General features: G+C 40.5%; 1 long non-coding RNA gene across 1 annotated transcript in view; it reads right to left on the bottom strand.

The window, feature by feature from the left end:
• LOC106782041 (uncharacterized) overlaps nucleotides 1-712 on the bottom strand; it is a 32,568-nt gene extending 31,856 nt beyond the window's left edge. The window contains exon 1 of the long non-coding RNA XR_001378874.3: nucleotides 629-712. This is a non-coding gene — a long non-coding RNA (uncharacterized lncRNA). The remainder of the gene's footprint in view (nucleotides 1-628) is intronic.
• Between the last annotated feature and the right edge of the window lie 13,579 nt (nucleotides 713-14,291).

Below are 14,291 nucleotides of genomic sequence, written 5' to 3'. Positions count from 1 at the left end.
TTTCCTATTCAGATCATTAACCTCTATTTAAAATAGTTAAGGATTACATGAAAACCCCTATCAGGGCTGCTTTAATTCAAGAACAAGAAAGTGGTTTTAACTCAAGCCCCTCTCCTGAAATCAAACATATGGTCCACAAATTGGATTTCTCAGAAAGATATAAATGAGGAGAAGGCAGAGGTTGTGACATACTGGGGTGGAAATCTTGTTCACTACCGTGGCTACCATAATGTATTTAAGGAAGAAGAGAGAGAACATGACAGAAAGGGAAAGCCAACACTGACTTTTATTCCTGTCCGAAGATGCACCAGGGTAAGAGCCTCTAATACGAACCCCTAGCTCTGCTCTTTTCCCAGATTCTCACCCTCATTTTCTCCGCTCTGTCTCTGCTCCATCCTCTTGCTCCTGCATCACACAGAAGCAACATGGAATAGAGAAAAGAGCACTGACTAGGATGGAGATAGGACTTCTGGCCCTGGATTTGCCACTGTTTAGCAGTGTGACTTTGGATAATTAACCTTCCGAGAGTTTCAGTTTCCTCATTTATAAAATGGGAATCATATCAGTCTTTCCAGATCACGGAGAGCTGAGAGTATTTCTACGAGGCTTAGAATGTTACTGCATTTACCATTGCCGTTACTTCCTTGCCCGCGTCTTAGGAACTGAGGCTACCCCATCATTTGAGTTAACTGTCTGCTCACCAAGACTGATCATCCGAGGTGGAGCTGAAGTTATGACCTCACAATGGTTCAGAGTTTCTCAGCCTTTGAAAATCATGCTGGGTTATTCAAACTACTTAAAATAATTCCAACACAAAAGTTTCTAATCCTTTAAGATTAAATATCTTGCTATAAAATCTTTCTTATAAGGAGATTTTGTTGGTGTTGGAATGTGTAAAAAGTAAAATTCCCAATTTGTTCCTCACAAGTAAATCTCATAAAATGCTTGAAGTGGAGGGGAAGACAATCCTAATTAAGTCTGGGAATAATCCTGTGCCTTTGAGATTCAAGTAAATATTAGAATATTAAAGACTCTGAGAAGCAGACATCTAGGTAATTTTATCCCAATACTTTCCAAATTTCTTTGACTCAGGAAGCCATTTGATGTGTTTGTTAATGTTGGTTCCCTTAAGCAGAACTAAGACAAGGATTTGAATGCAAAGAGTTTATTAAGGAAGCCCGGAAGTGAAGCAGGAGAGGGAAGAGAATACCGCTGTGGACTCCTCTGGGGACTTTTGGCGACAGTATCAAACACACCTCAGAGTTGTCCCATCTAAGAGGCAAGGAAGCTCAAGTTTTCATCTACCAACTCCCTTCCATCCTTGGCCAAAGCCTAATCCCAGGGCTATTAACTCCTCAGCACCTCCATTATGTCCTGCAGTGAGTTGAGCTCTGCGAAAGCCCTTGAGTAGAGAGTTCTAGGAGCTTGCAGGAAGAAGCCATCAGAGTTCCTGGAATAGTGTGTGCCAAGAAGAGACAAGTGGCTACTGCCAGCCTCTTATACATTGTGTGACAAGGTGACATCTTCATCTCATGGAACTAAAATCCTATGGCCCATATTTTGGAGAACAGATTTGGAGAATGGTAAATTCTGATGACACGAATCCTAGGGTTCTTTCTTCTGTTAGGTTGAAGGAGAAGAAAAAGGATGAAAAGCAGAAGCAGACAGGACCAAATATGATTGTGCTAACCCTGCTTCTCTTCTGACCTCCAGTGGCTCCTGCTCTCATGTCTATCATGACTTATTGCAATGACTACAACCTTTAATCATCTGTTTTCCTCTCACTCAGCAAACATTTAAGGAGCATCTACTAGGTGCCATGTTCTGGGCTGGTAACATAAAGTCCAATAAGCCTTATATTATATATCATGCTTCATATTTTATAATAGAGAAAGCAAAAGGGAAAGAATCATTTTTCTCAGCTGAGGCTAAGAAATTGGATCCATCAAGACCTCAGCCCCAAGGATACTGAGTCACATATTAGAGATCTGGGTCTTCAAAGAGACAGTCAGTCTCGAAAGTGACAGCACTCATCCATCCAGAGGAATCATTGCTTATCAATACTACTGGATCTGTGCAGAAACTTAAAAATATCCATGATATTTAAGTGTGCCAAAACAGCACATACAGAAAAAGATGGAGGAGGTGGGGGCAGAGATAACCCTAACATGGAAATGTTGCTACCACATTTAATGTCCAGCAGTTATTTGCCAAGAACAGACCAATAGTGACTAACTTGTTTAACGTCATCTGAAACACACAGTGACGAATTATGGAAGTAAAGCCTAGAGCGTTTTCCTTGGATATTGGTGATAATTGACAGCTCTTCAGTTACCCTATTTCTGCATACACAGATTCTTTTAACGCAGTTAAATGCTGAGGTCTGGCCGGGTTAAGGAGCATAGCTAGGCTTCAAATCAGGCAAGCTTAACAAGAAGGTATCAACACTTTGTACCTACATAACTCAATTTATTCAGTCATTCATTTAGGAAATATATGAGTGTCTCTTATCTGTCAACACAAAGCAAAGTCCCTGCCTGCAAGGAGCTTATGTTCTCTTGAAAGTAACAAAGAGGCAATTGTCATTCAATATGCTAAATGTCATAAAGAAGGAATTTGCCCTGTGGCCTAGTGGTTGGGTTCTGCCTCCTCCACCTTAGCAGCAGAGGTTTGGTTGGGGGCACAGACCTACACCACTTGTCAGTAGCCATGTTGTGGCAGTGACCCACACACAAAATGGAGGAAGATTGGCAACAGATGTTAGCTCAGGGCAAATCTTTTTCAGCAAAAATAAAAAATAAAGGAATTTCTAGATAACCTGGGAGTGAATAGTCATCCATCCAGTCCTTAGGGGTGAGCAAAGATTTCCAAGAGGAGATACTAGGGTGAGTAGGCTTTGGCTGGTCTCTATTTCACAGTGTCAAAAGAAAACAGTTGAAATGGCTCAAATAAAGGCTTTATTCATCTGATGCACATCAGAGGGTACCCAAGATGGGATAACTGGGTTGGAATTCTATGAGAGTGAGCAGAAGACAGTGATTTGTGTCTGTGTAGTTGGGCTCAAGTAGCAGTGTTTGTCTTTGCTGCAAAACTAGCAGGTAGAATAGTAGGCAATTGTTCTAGTTTCTGTGCCTCTTGTTTGGGATCCTAGAGATGTGCCACGCTGTTCTGGTAACCGTCAGAAGGTTATTTTCAAGAACTGTTTAACAAGTCTTGCAGTGTTTCAATTAATTAAGGTTCAGAGGCAGGGAAGATAGCCAAAAAAAAGTAGAAAGGGGAAAATTAGAGAAAAGCAGCAAGGGTTGAAGGCAGGAGAAAAACATCTGTTTTTGTTCTTTTACAAGAAGACTCATTAATGTCATGGCATCATTTTCTCCACCTTTAAAGAAAAAATAGGAAGGCAACAGCTATATCCATAAAGTGCTTAGTTAGGTTTCCCCAGGGTTCAGCAGGGGTGGCTTCACGTAATCCCTCCAGCCAATGAATACTGAAGTGTTCCGTGTTTGCGTGAAGGTCACGACTGTTAATATTCAAACATTGAATCAGCTCCACCTTCTGATATTTGTATTAGGTCTTAGGCAGATGATGTTGCCCTCTCAGGAGTTTCTTCTTTGAAATCAGGAAATGTTATATCTGAGAGGAACAAAATTGGTAAATATGTTTACAATGAAATCTGAATAAATACACATGTATTCATATTTTATTAACAACCCTTAACATCTGCTAGAATGAGCATGATGTGTGCCAGATTCTGCCAGCTGAGATAAAAGACTCAAAAGTGGTTTGATGTTTTCAGAAGAAAAACCTGGTCTGTACTCAAGCTGTTGTTTCTAACGCTGTGAATAATCACAAGTATAACTACACAGACAAACAACAAAATTTTTGAGCAAAGAAGACGTAAGGAAATTCTCCCAATTCAATTGCTTTGCCAATGTTAATTTTTTTGTGAGAAGAGATTAGAGACTAAGATGTTTTCTCTTGAGCAAATCTCTTTTCCTTTTTGTGCAGGGGCCTTAATTTATTCAGGTGAGCCATGAGGACATTGAAAGAGACCACTGGGAGGCGCAATTCCTTCTTAAACATGTTAACTCTTTGGCTCTTGTGTCGGGTAGGTGTGTGGAGATGGTTTTAGCTCTAGACCTCATAGCTTGATTTCACAGACAAATTCTTTCCTGCAAATTGGAGTTTTCCTCAATTCATCACATTCGAAGGCCTGTCTGAGGGCTGAGAATTGTGATGGAGGGAGTAGAAAAATGGAAAGGGAAAATTTAACCAGTTTCTCATAAATAAGGGCAGTGCTTCCAGGCCCAGGGACCAAGATATTCTTGGGTTTTAGAGAAAGAAAGCCTCCGTTTTACAGATTGTTTACAGCAGAATCTTGGAGAAAGAAGATGGATTATAATAAAAAGAGATGGTCGCAAAACAAAGAAAACTTGACTGGTAGGAACTCAAACAATTGGTTTTGTGTTTGACTAGTAAAAGACACAAAAACTAAGAAGAGAAAACCGCAGCCATAAAGTAGTTGATAAACTGGAAAGCCTCACAATGTGATCTATCGTAACTCTTTCTAGACCTTTGCAAGCAGCCTGGTGATTCCCAGAGAGCACATTGACACCAAGAATGGTCCTAGAGAATTCTATGGAAAGGGATCAATCAACCCATTGCATCTTGAATATACTATAAGCACACTCATTTCTATTCCTGGGTCACTTTGACATAAAAGTATCTGCAAAATTTAAGCCATAAAAAATATTATACCTACTAAGTAAGAGATTTATGAGGATAACTGTCGCCTAGACACCAATGATTAGAAAACAATTTTAGAGTGATCAGTTAACCAACCAATGCTTATAAAGGCTGCAAGTGAAATATTCTTTTGAAATTAAAATGATGTTTTGCTGTTATTATTGTTGTAAGTGGGATTTTGGTTAAGTTTGTTTTGTTATTCAATGATTTTTGGCACGTAGCCTTATCCTTTAGATACTTGATTTTTGTTGTTTCCAAAACTGTCATTTATTTCCTTGGCACAAAAAGCCATTTTTTTTACCTCTCTATATCCAAAATTCCCCAGTAAAAATAATTCTTAAGTTTCCATAGAAGATTTCACGTCCAAGAAGGAATGTAAGTGGAGAGAGATAAACCATGGGCTCTTTCTCCCTACAGAGACGTTCTTGAATCTTACCTAAGTTACTGCCACTCCATCAATTGCTCTGCTCATCTCTGTCGCGGGCTGCTCTCTGCATTGCCCACTCTCTGGGTATCTACAGTTCTTCTGCCTCTTCCTTCTGAGAACTGAAACCATCCAGCCCACACAGCTTGCTTTGTCTGCATTAACATTGCTTTACTATTCCATTGTTTCCGTCAACGCAACTTTATCATTCCAGGAAACTCTTGCCCAGGCAAATCACTTATTTGTTCATTATAGGAACTTCCTGGAACTCTTCAACAGAAAGCATCAAGAAATAGTTTACACACCGAAACTCCTTGAGACCCTCACCTTAAAATCCTCACCTTGCTGCTTCTACCAATCCTAAACTTAATTACATCTTGATCCTCACATAATTCTAATCAAATCCCACATTGAAAGACCCAGCCAGGTAAAGAGCATCTTTCCTATAACTCTGCATAACTATCTATTTTATAGATTTTATTTAAATAACTTGCTGTGGCCAGTCCTGGTGGTGTAGTGGTTAAGATTGCCCGCCTCTCCCACCTCGGCCCGGGTTTGTTTCCCAGTTAGGGAACCACACCGCCTGTTGGTTGGTTGTCATACTGTGGCAGCTGCTGGGATGCTGAAAGTTATGCCTCCAGCATTTCAAATACTAACAGGATCACCCGCGGTGGACAGGTTTCAGTGGAGTCTCCAGACTAAGTCAGGCTAGGAAGAAGGACCTGGCCACCTACTTTCAAAATAACTGGCCATGACAATCCTATGAATAGCAGCAGAGCATTGTCTGATGTAGCGCCAGAAGGTGAGAAGTTGGCACAAAAAGACCGGGCAGGGTTCCACTCTGCTGTACACAGGGGCGCTAGAAGTTGACACTAACAACAATAAAACTTGCTTTGAGTCACTGGCATGAAGGGCTTTCCCAAACTCATAACTTAGGAGAATGAGCACTGGACTAGGAGTCAAGAGTGTTCGATCTTGGCCTTGGCTCTGCCGTAACAGATCATGTGCACTTGAACCACTTTTCCCCTCTCTGAGTTTTACTTTTCTCATTTGAAAAAGGTGGAAGTTCACTTATTCAACAGATATGTAATAAATACAAATATATTAGGCGTCTGCTATATGCCAGGTGTTATGAAATATTTCCAGCTCTAAGTTTCTACCGTTTCCATAAAATTCAGACCTTAACAGGGGTCATGACAGAGTCAACCCCCTGCTGACCCCTCTGGGCCATGGCGGGTCAATACATTGCTTCACTGCATCACAAACTCCAATATCTCTCAACATGACAGTTCTAAAAGTCACACTGCTACTGTGATTATAGTTACAGTTAGTTCCTCCAAACAAATTAGTTTGTGGCATGCTGGTTAAGTTTTGGATGCTAATTATAAAACATACAGAACAAAAGAAAATTAAGACTGTCAGATTCCAGCAACCAGCATGACAGGTTTTACGCATTATTTTAATAATTTTCCTGTTAATTAATGTTTGTTCTTATACTTTTGTTTTGTTTTGTTTTTGGTGAGGAAGATTCGCCCTGAGCTAATATTCATTGCCAATCTTCCTCTTTTTTTTTTTTTTTTTGCTTAAGGAAGACTATCCCTGAGCTAACATCTGTGCCAATCATTCTCTATTTTTCATACTTGGTATGTCTCCACAGCATGCTGACAAGTGGAGCAGGTCAGCCCCCAGGATCCAAACCCGGAAACCTGGGCTGCCCAAGTAGAGCATGTGGAACTTTAACCACTTGGCCCCAGGACTAGCTCCTGTTCTTATACTTTTAATGAAACAAAGAAGTTCTGAAAGTTTCAATTCCTTGCAAAGGAAGTGTATCATGTCCTGGAGATTTGGCTCCTGTAATGCTCTTCCTAAACTTTTCTTCATGCATAAAAAGCTTCCAGCATTAAGAATTTTTAACAGCTCAAATCCTTAGGGGTAGAAAAAGTAGAACATTCCAGCTGAGTATGAGACAAAAATCTAGTTAGAAATTGCCCAGGAGAATCAAGACAAATACAAAATGCTTAAGTCCTGCTACAGAAATTTAAAAATAAATAAAATCAGCCTAAAATGTCCCAATTAGGTACCTACTCCACCCAGGGATTGCTTATCAGTGTGTGATTTCATGTCTAATGAAGACAGAGTAGTTAGTTGATAAATGGCTACACCATGAGTTAAGAGATACAGGTTCAAATCTTTGCTCTGACACTAACTAGTGGTGTGATTTTGAAGAACACACATTCTTCCTGCACATCCATTTCCTCATTTAAGATGTAGGAAGCATAAAACTTGTCCTGCCCACTAATGGGGAAATGAGACAACATACGTAAAAGTGCTCCAACACGTTAATGTAATTTCATTATAAGAAAATACCATGAACTGCCATGCATCACTTGTATAAGCTAATAAGGCAATGCATCCAAATCAGATTTGTGCCTAGAAATGGCTCCTCACCATCCACTTCATACTAACAATTGACCTGAAGCTAAGCCAATGGTGCTAACTCATCCCCTTGTCAGTGATTGGTTCAGTGATGGGAGGCAGATTCGGCAAGTTTGGGCCAAAGAATCATAGCAAGAGGCAGACTCAGGAATAAGAAAAAGAAGCTAGAGCCTCTCCCACATTAGGTACATAAGGAAGTATATTGTCCCAGCTGCCACTGCCAGCCACTTTGTTTTCATGTCATAAGGTAAAGCAGAGGCAGTAGGTGAAATATAGAAAGAAGCTGTATATGTGGAATTTGTAAGGAACCCGTGCACCTTGTGCCACTGAGTTACTAAATCAACCAATCCTGAGACCTGCTCTGATATCGAGGCTCCATCATGTAGCGGCTAAGAGAACTGGCTCAGGAGCTGCTTTCTCAGTTCAAATCCTGGCTCTGTCCCTTCTTATGTGACGACGGCAAATTACTTCACCTCTGTGGACCTCAATTTCTTCATCTATAATATGGAAATAACAATAGTACTTCCTCCATGGTGTTGTTATGAGGATTAAATGAATGATTTTATGGTTTTGGCAGTCTGGCATACTGTAGGCATTATATGAGTGTTAACAAATAATTTAGAAAAATGTTATTTATGTATTTATTATTTTAAACAGTCTGTGTTAGGTTTTGTTATTTGGTCTCAAAAACAAGCTAAATAGACTGTTTTTCTTAATCCTCTGAGTCAGCTATTCTTAATTACAAGCCAAAAATCTATGGTATAGTAAAAGTAAATTTTAGTAATACTAATTAAAATATTAATGTCCTCAAATTACTTACTTTAACGTATGTATATATATATATGTACATGTACATATATGGGTATGTGTAGGTATGTGTATATACGTATATATTTAGAGAGAGAGAGAGAGAGATGCAAATTCAACATTATCTTGATATCAACACTATTGTTGCATACTTTGCTACAATTATCCATGTGGTCTGGAATGAACATTTTTCCTCTCTGGGTCTCTGTTTCTTGAGAAATGGTTGGAATTATACCCAGTAACGAACAGGGAATTGAAAATAACCTGGGTTTGCCCACGGAGTGTGTTGCACGTGGAGTGCCAAGGCTGCATGCTAGTTCTAACCCTCCACACTGAGCTCACCGGGAACCTAACTTAGGGCCAGGTCTGCCATTCCTCCTACGTCATCTTAATGTGGGAAAGGCCAAGTTCTCAAACATTGCCCTTTGTGGCAGAGATTAGCTAGATGCTCACTAGACCTGTTGCCTCTTTTCCTGAGCAGCAAGATAGGCTACATGGTTCAGCTTCCCTTGCTATTAGGTGGGGCACATGATTGAGTTTCAGCCAATGGAATGTGAGCAGAAGTGAAGTGAGCCACTTCCAGGTCTGACTCAAAAAAGCCACCCATGTTTGATGCATCATCACCTTTCTTCATCCAGCCTCCATACACATCTACAAATGGAGAATATTCTGAGGGCCTAGAGAGGGTGGGGCTACGGGACTGAAGGAGCATGGGTCCTTGACCAGAGAAAAGCTAATTGTCCAGAAACCACTGCATTGGACAGTGATGTAAACCAGAAATGAGCTCATATTGTGCTAACTCCCTGAGAATTTGGGGTTTCTCTGTTAAAACAGCTCATGTTCCCTTAATTAATAAACTCAGCAAAAAGAGAAGGGATGCCCCTTAAAAAGACATCGTCAAATTCAGAAAGGAACTTAATGCGGCTGTCCTGAATTTCGCCTTTAGCAAGGACGCTGGGTAATCAGGTGAATTTTTGGATTTGCTTGGTTGCTTTCACATGACACACAAGGATATAGGCGAAGAGCGCTGTGCTCCTCTGATGAGGACAAATCACAGCACTCACAGTCACTCCAGGTCTTAATTGACTATCTACGAGGTCCACAGGACAGGCTCCTTTTTGTTTGGAAGAGGAAATGTCTTTCAGAGAGTACGTCAGTGCATTCAGGCAGTAGTCACAAAGAGAAAAGTTACTATTCTGTTCCCAATGTGATTGTTCCTTGCAGTAGGTGATGTCATCTGCCGGAATGACTTTCAGGAACCCCTAAAATGTGTTTGCCATCTCCCAACAAGGACTCACCAGTAGCAGTCAATCAATCACATGCCCTCCTCCAAGGGGACTTGGGTTGTTCTTTAACTTTGATGGTTCACCTACTCCACAGCTAAATGCTCTTAATCCACTTAAAAAGGGAAAAAAGATATAAGTGAAATGGTATGAAGCAAAGAAACTACTACTATAGTGAAAATCATTCTAGAATATTCTCTACTGTTTGTCTTTCTAGAGGTCTCTTTAACTAAATGACAGCAAAGACAATAGATGTTCTACCTTTTGCCCCATCTCACACCCTCCCTCTCACTTTCTTGTTTTTTTTTTTCTTTTGAACTCTTTTTTAAATAAGTGTATGAATTGTGACATCAGCTACGTTTCATATCACTTTCCAGGCCAATTTTCATTAAAGATTGCTCCCAAATTATATGATATTCTCAGCACAACACCAAGGGGCTCAAGGAAAGGTGTGATTCAGAAAGCTTAGACCAGAGGCTCTGATTACGACAACTAAACATAAAGGGCCCTTTGGAGACACAGTAAGCATTCCCCAGATGGAGCAAAACGTCAAAAACTCAGGTCCAGCCTCCACCCCACCCCATGCTAACACCTCATCATGTTTTCTTTAGTGAGAAATGAGAGCCTATGGTGGGTCAGGTACCTTGGAGCTCCTTTTGTTTTTATTAATTCATTCATTTAACAGACATTTACTGGCCCCCTGCTGTATGCCAGGGACCCGCACAGTCCTACTCCCAAGTTCACCAAAAGAAGCTACACCGAAAACGCTATTAATTTTTTTTAGTCTTTTTCATTGCCAATATATAATATTTCTGGTACATTAAAGTTTAAAAGTCTATAATTTTAAAAACTTTAAACTTTAAAAGATGGCCTGGGAATCTAATCATTATTCATCATGCTATTTCTCAGGGAAAATACACTGTGAGTTCCAAACACCTGCCTTTTATTTGTTCATAATTTCTTTCCCATCCCATCTCAAAAGTATGTCAGATGGTTAGCTGAAGATAAATAAAAGAACTCAAAAGCCATTTTAAAAAAAGGCAAGAACACTCTGTAGCAGGGATAGGTTATTAAAATTGAGTTCTAAATCAGCTAAATAATTCATTGAACCAAAATATTTTCAAATTTCTATTAGATGGCAGGCTTACAATATGGAATAAGATAGAAAAGTCCCAGTTCTCAAGAAATTAATATTCTATGATGCTGGAGCAGGGAGGGTGGGGGGAGGACTCCAACAGTAAAGAAGAAACACATATAATACCAAAATAATGCCAGTCAGTGGTGGGTGCTGCAAAGGCGAAATGAACTACGACAGATGTTCTGGGCTGAATAGCATCCTCCCCAAATGCATGTCCACCCCAAGACCTCAGAATATGACCTAATTGGGAACTAGGGTATTTGCAGATGCAGTTAGTTCAGTAAAGATGAGATCATCTGGATTACTGTGGGCCCTAAATCCAATAGCTGGTGTCCTTATAAGAAGGCAGGGTGAACTCACAGAGACACAGAGGAGACACACACACGAAAGGAAGACAGCCACATGAAAAAGGAGTCAGAAATTGAAGTGATGCAGCTATAAGCCAAGGAAGGCCAAGGATTGGTAGCAAACATCAGAAGCTAAGAAGAGGCAAGGGAGGATTCTTCCAAAGATCATCTAGAGGGAGCGTGGCCCTACCGACACCTTGATTTAAGACCTGTATCCTCCAGAACTGTGAGATAAATTTCTGTTGTTCCAAGCCACCCACCCAGTTTGTGGTGCTTGTTACATTAGCCCTTGGACACTAATACCATCAGTTAGAGTGACCAGAGGAGAAGCTAGCTAGACGGATGAAGTTACCTTTCTCAAGAAGTGACAACTAAGCTGAGATCTGCATGACACCAGCTTTCACTCTGAGCTTCCTACCAGACAAGGCAAAAACGTGACACAGTGCTTCTTCACTGTTAAAAGCAAGCACGTGCATTCATTTGAGGAGAGAAATATTTTAGTAATTGCCTTACAAGTGAATTTTGGGGACTAGAACCTATTTTTAGGCTAAGGGGTCTTTGTCAGACAGGCCAATCTGCTTTTTTTCTTCCCCCAAACTCAAAGCTAATTCTTTTTTTTTTCACTTTTTATTAAGATTATGATAGTTTACAACCTTGTGAAACTTAAGTTGTATATTATTGTTTGTCAGTCATGTTGTAGGTGCACCCCTTCACCCTTTGTGCCCACTCCCCAACCCCCCTTTCCCCTAGTAACCACTAGTCTATTCTCTTTGTCCACATGTTTGACTTCCACATATGAGTGGAGTCATACAGAGATTGTCTTTCTCTATCTGGCTTATTTCACTTAACATAATACCCTCAAGGTCCATCCATGTTGTTGTGAATGCAAAGATTTTATCCTTTTTATGACTGAGTAGTATTCCATTGTATAGATATACCATATCTTCTTTATCCAATCATCAGTTGATGGGCACTTAGGTTGCTTCCACTTCTTGGCTATTGTAAATAATGCTGCAATGAAGATACGGGTGCATGGGACTTTTGGAATTGCTGATTTCAAGTTCTTTGGATAGATACCCAGTAGTGGGATCACTGGGTCATACGGTATCTCTATTTTTAGTTTTTTGAGAAATCTCCATACTGTTTTCCATAGTGGCTGCACCAGTTTGCACTCCCACCAGCAGTGTATGAGGGTTACTTTTTCTGCACAACCTCTCCAACATTTGTCACTTTTTGTTTCGGTTATTTTTGCCATTCTAATGGGTGTAAGGTGATATCTTAGTGTAGTTTTGATTTGCATTTCCCTGATGATCAGTGATGATGAGCTTCTTTTCATGCGTCTATTGGCCATCCGTATATCTTCTTTGGAGAAATGTCTGTTCATGTCCCCTGCCCATTTTCTGATCAGGTTGTTTGATTTTTTGTTGTTGAGTTGTATGCATTCTTTATATATTGTGGAGATTAACCCTTTGTAGGATATATGACTTGCAAATATTTTTTCCCAATTGATGGGTTGTTTTTTTGTTTCAATCCTGTTTTCCCTTGCCTTGAAGAAGTTCCCCAAAGCTAATTTTTAAAAACCGAAGCCGCCCAGTTGGTTGTAGCCTCCCTCTTTTCCTGGGCCTGGGGGATGTGTTTCAAGGCTGCAGGATTTAAGATGGTAGAACGGAGCTGGCAGCACGCTCTCCTCAGCCCCAGCGTTCTGCCTTGCTCTCAACTGTTACAAAATGAAAGGAACTGCTTCCTTCACAGCTTATTCTACACGGCCCTTGTTAGGTGATGAATGTCATCTGCCACTCTGAAAAGTTAAAGAATTTAGTACAGGAATAGTACATAATATAAATTATAGAAAACAAAGCAGAAACGACATTGTGCTGGATGGAGAAAAATTATACCATTAGCAGAGAGAAAGAGAAATTAAGAGATGCACCAGGGAAGACAAAGATGGGCTCTGAGATCAGATCTCACAACACGGAGAGCCAATGAGGCATGGAGAAATGCAGGCAAGCAGAATTACAACTATTCTTGAAGATGTAACGTTGATTAAATATCACTAGTACAAAAATGTTAACTATAGAGCATTCTGTGAATTTTCAGTGTGTGTGGCATTCATTCGGAATTAAGGCAACATGGCTAGTTCCACCTCTGCATTGTGCAGAGATCTAAAGACTAAGAATGGTAGAAGCTTTGAATTAAAACCCTACCTCCTCCCCATCCCAACTTTTTCAATAGATTAGATGTGATTTTCAAGAAGAGGCCCACTGAGTCCTGGTAGGCCAGGTCACAGGCCTCAGCCCTGCTTCGACAGAGCAGCTTCTCCTCTCATTTCATGTACAGATGATCTGCCTGTAAGTTTGTTTTTTAAAGACATCTACCATTTTGTGTTTGTTTTCTTTTTTAATAGAAAATAATTTATTTTTACTCAAAAGAGTAGCAATAAAGCCATAAAGACTTGAGCTTCTTTGCCAGGAACTAAGCCTCCAGGAAGAGTCATCAATTTATTTTGCAGAAAAGACCACCTTAAAATGGACTTTCAAACCTGTTACAGCTTGAGCAGAACATTGCCGATCGAAGTGAGGGAGACTCCATTGGCCCGCTCTCAGAGGGCTCCAAAGAAGTCTTTCACGCGGTGAATTCACTATGGCTCCCCTCTGGCACCTGCCTTTGAAGTCTCAGAATCTGAATTTTGTCAGCACTTCAAGAGTGGATTCAATGATCTTGGGTGGACTCCTGTTAACTCAAGCTAAGAGAAGCTGATGGAAAAGCCAGAAGGCCAGCAATTTGTTATTATGATGAGAAATGGAAATGTCACGTGAACCAGAGTTCTCAGGCTGCTATGACTGAAGCATTCTCTGCCTGTAGACAAATCCACTTGAATGCCAAAGGGACTCCAAAGAGAAAAGACTGAGGAATTGTTCTCTGTACTAAATGGTGCAGGAAAATAAACGATCCAGCATGTTCACTTTTTGTTGCCAACATCCACTATCCCTGAATGCCATCCCCCCGTGAGGAAGGTGTCAGCACAACAGCAACCCAAGATGGCGTCATCCACCCAACCCCACCTCCCCAGTGCTGGTACAGCAGGTAGAGAAAAATGGGGAAGTGTAGAT

This window comes from Equus caballus, chromosome 1 (genome assembly GCF_041296265.1).
Source record: "Equus caballus isolate H_3958 breed thoroughbred chromosome 1, TB-T2T, whole genome shotgun sequence".
NCBI classification, from domain to species: Eukaryota; Metazoa; Chordata; class Mammalia; order Perissodactyla; family Equidae; genus Equus; species Equus caballus.
The sequence above is the reverse complement of the archived record's forward strand: the minus strand, read 5'-3'. Positions and strand labels throughout refer to the sequence as shown.